Source organism: Miscanthus floridulus, unplaced genomic scaffold (genome assembly GCF_019320115.1).
Source record: "Miscanthus floridulus cultivar M001 unplaced genomic scaffold, ASM1932011v1 fs_453_3, whole genome shotgun sequence".
NCBI classification, from domain to species: Eukaryota; Viridiplantae; Streptophyta; class Magnoliopsida; order Poales; family Poaceae; genus Miscanthus; species Miscanthus floridulus.
Genome location: NW_027096777.1, coordinates 15,248 through 19,502, shown reverse-complemented (window position 1 = coordinate 19,502; position 4,255 = coordinate 15,248). Strand labels below are relative to the sequence as shown.

Sequence of the window (4,255 nt, the reverse complement as noted above, 5' to 3'; positions counted from 1 at the left end):
CTGCGCCTCCCGCTGGCTCAGGCCACGCTGGCCCGCGCCGCCGCCGACGCTGAAGGTATGCTGGACGGTTTCCTCGTCCTGGCTGACGCCTTCAGCACGTTGCTCGCGGCACTGGTCGCGCTCCGGCAGCACGCGTGGAGCTCGTAGGTGAAGAGGCTGTACGCGTTGATGTGGACGAGTCCGGGCTAGCAAGGGACGACGAAAGCGCACGACTCCATCGAGTTGGCGTGCTCCAGGAGGTCCGCGAGCATGGCGCGATCGGTGCCCGGCGGGAACGTGGCCTTCTACGACACCCTGGCGCACGTGGCCTGCAGCGCGTCGGCGTGCGCGATGCCGCCGCGGCGGCCGTAGTTGTCGTCAACGTAGACGGCGGTGACTTCCCTCCATCCGTAGAGCGACACGACGTCTGCGATGGCGGCCATCTGGAAGCGGTAGTTGTGCATTCTGCGAACGAAGTAGGGGTACTGCAAGGAGGCGAGCGCCGGGTCTCCGGCGCGGTCCCGGGAGCTGCCCTCGCGCACCCGGCGCAGCAGCAGCTGCGCCTGGGATACAACTAGCTCGACGCGGGAGGCTCCTGTCGGCAGATCCTCCAGCCAGCTCGTGGAGCTGGACCTGAGCGGCAACAGTCTCGCCGGGCGGCTGCCAGCCTGCCTTGGCGCAATGCCGTGGCCCGCGGCCCGCGGCGGGCCTGCTTTCGTGCCTGTGTGGCAGCGGCGGCTGTACGTGTTGAGCCTGGTCATCATGCCACGTCAGCCTGAGAAGCCCACGTGGAGGGGTATGGACCTAAGTAATATGGCATACAAAGTTTATAGATCCAAAAACCACTTTAAAAATTGGTGGACCTAACCAAAACCTCCTCACAAGTTAATCGATATCTGGTGCATTTAACTCTTTATTTATTTTACTTCGATCACCCCAGTGATTATATATGAGCTGACGTTGCTGCAATGCGCCGGAATTTGCAGCCGGTGCTTTGGGTTTACCTTTCGTGCCGCCGGTGCTGTCCAGAGGCCAGAACTTCTCGACGGGCGTAGACTTCGCGGTGGTCGGAGCGACGGCTCTGAATCTGACGTACCTCCAGGGGCACAACGTCACCGTCGTCCCTCCGACCAACAGCTCCCTGAACGACCAGCTCCGGTGGTTCGAGAAACTGAAGCCATCGCTTTGTCGCAGCACACCAGGAAGCTATACATGTTCCAGGACTGAAATGAAAGTTCAGCGCTTCTCATCTAATAACAAAGGAGGTGTACATGCATCCAGCGATTGCTTCGGCGAGTCTCTTCATCATGGGGCAGTTTGGAGGAAACGACTTCCTCAACATGCTTATTGCCTCCAACATGACCCTGGAACAAGCGAGATCGTTTGTTCCAGAAATTGTCAACACCATTTCCATTGGTGTCGAGGTATGTTGTATGTGCTACGGTGGCATTGGCATAGCATAGATGATGAACGCATGCCTCTGCATATGAGTTTGACGAACTGCATCTGCACGCATGCAGAGGCTGATCCGTCACGGCGCAAAGTACATCGTCGTGGCGGACATTTTCCCCGTGTGCTGTCTGCCCGCCACACTGGCGATGGCCTCGAGTCCCAACAAGGGTGACTACGACCAGTACAGCTGCCTCAAGAGCTTCAACAGCGGGCTGTCGCAGTACCACAACGCCCTTCTCCGGCGACGCATCGACGTGCTCCGGAGAAGGTACCCGCACACAAGGGTCGTCTTCGCCGCGCCGAGCACTACCGGCCCGTGGTCGCGTTTCTGCAGGACCCTGATCACTTTGGTGAGCTCCTATACTTTATTATATCCTACTTTCTCTATTCCAAATTGTAACTTTCACATGTCTAGACCATTTTTTCCAAGTGCATAAAGATTAGGAGTTGGAATAAAAAAGTTGTTGGAAAGAGATTTTTTCAATATTACCCAAAAAACAAGATTGAGAGTGGGTTTTGAACTCCTAGACACACTCTTGTACTGTAGGATTTTGGGAGAGGGAGTAGTAGGCTACTACCAGTTACCACGCTTTGTGGTGTGTATGACAATTTTGCTTTTTTATTAGAAACACTTGTCTCTCTAGCATCTCTATTAGTTGAGATGAGGTAATAAAACTTCTTAATAACTTGCTTGACTACGCTCGTATCCATGCCAATCCACATGATAGACCTTGTTTGGCTTCATTCAAATCTACTCAAACCATATGTGTCGGAGCAAATTAGTGTTGAAATTAATTAATTTTCCATCCCAATTCACACAATTACATGTGTATTGAGGTGGATATAGGTACAACTAAACAAAGACTTATGTGCATTGAGGTGGATATAAGTCAGAGACGAAGCTAAATATACTTTAGCAGGTGCAATGCAGCCGCTCGAATATAACAAAATAATAGTTTTAACTAAATCTTTATCATATATACATTCTTTATGACACAAGTCTATGCACCTATAAAGTAAGTGTATCCTCCTCTCTAATTTGTTGTAGATTTATCACTGATACGAGTGCGGCGAAACAAGAATAAATCACGATATCGATTGCAGGTTTCAACCGCAGTACAACCCTGGTTAGCTGTTGTGGAGGCGGCGGTCCGTACAACCAAAATTTGAAAGCACTGTGCGGTACACCAGGAGCCACAGCGTGCGCAGCTCCGTCCAAGGCCATCAACTGCGACGGCAACCACCTTACCGAGTCCGCATACAACAGCATTTCGCCCAGGGATGGCTGCACGGCCCCTACGCTGATCCGCCGATCCTACACCTTCTCAATTGATAGAAGCCAGTCTAATATTAGAAATAAATGTGGTCGATTTCGAGTTAGATTCCCGTGGGGTTTTTCTTGTCTGTAAAACGGTAACTTGTGTTGTGTACGTAATCATTTATTATGAACAACATCAATAATTGATGAAATAGTATAATTAACTAGAGAATGCTTTTGGTTTACACTAAATTTAGTATAGCATATTAATATTTTGTTTGATTTACAGAGCTTATTACTATTCTGGTTTACACATTAAATTTCTTTTCGTAATAATATCTATGTACTAAATATATCTAGATTTGATCTAAAAACTGCTACACTATACTCCATCCATCTTATAAAAAGAGTCGCTATAGGATTTGTGCTGATCAAATTTTCTTATATTTGACTAGGTTTGTAGAAAATATTAGCAATATTTATATCTTTAAATAGATTTATTATGAAATTATATTCAACGATCTATCTAATTATACTAATTATGTACCATAAATATTAATATTTTCTTATATATATTTAATCAAAGTTGAAAATGTCTGACTTCTCAAAAAATGAGAATGGCACTTTATGGGACGAGGGGAGTCCATCTTATGTTTCCTTTTCTACTAATATGGATTGTGTTCTTGATATATCATGTCAAATGCATAGTCAACGTATAGAGTAGGTTAGGAACTGTTTGGACCCATTAAACCCTAAATCAAGTTTAGGGACCTAAATATATCATTTTGGAAGTTCATTGACCAAGATTACACTGACTACCAAGTTTAGGGACCAGCGATGGTCACTTTGGAAGTTTGTGGATTGAAATGACACTATTGATCAAGTTTAGGGACCCACGTATATCACTTCAGCGGTTCTTGAACCGAGATGGCACCACCCAACAAGTTTAGGATTTTACTCTCTGGCTTTTAAAGATACTAGATTTTGCTATGCACTTACTCCCTCCATCCTGAAATATAAGGTATCCCAAAAATTCTAGGAAAATTATTAGGTGAACAAAATGACGCATGTAGCCCTTACTTAACTATAGAGAGATCTCGTGCTTTCTATATTTTGAGTCTGGTAGACATTTATGGTAGTTACACATGTGTTTGGTGTTTTGGAAGAGTTAATTCTCACCTAGAATATCTTATAATTTAGGATAAATTATAAATGCTTCAATACCTTATTATATTTAAGGACATGGAGACTAGATATACACTTTGTCTAAATATATAGTTAAATCAATATATCTAAAATATCAAAAAGTCTTATATGACTTAAAATGGAGAGAGCAGCATGGAACAATCAGTCCTAGCCTTTTGAGCCATGAGGTAGTTAGTGTTGATGCATGTAGGCCGTGTGCAACTTGGTGCATAAAGTTTACCTTCAAACCTTGCTGCTCAAGTAGACCAGTAGAGGCCGTGAAAGGTCCTAATGGCTAGAGGGGGGTGATTAGCCTTTTGAAAATTTCTACAACAACACTTAGCCAAGGTGTTAGACAATTAAACAGCGAAGCGAGTGTTG

The 4,255-nt window shown here is 45.7% G+C and overlaps 1 pseudogene; it reads left to right on the top strand.

Annotated features, from left to right (window-relative positions):
• The first annotated feature begins 741 nt into the window (after window positions 1-741).
• On the top strand, window positions 742-2,764 carry LOC136531833 (GDSL esterase/lipase At1g28600-like; annotated as a pseudogene).
• The last annotated feature ends 1,491 nt before the right edge of the window (window positions 2,765-4,255 follow it).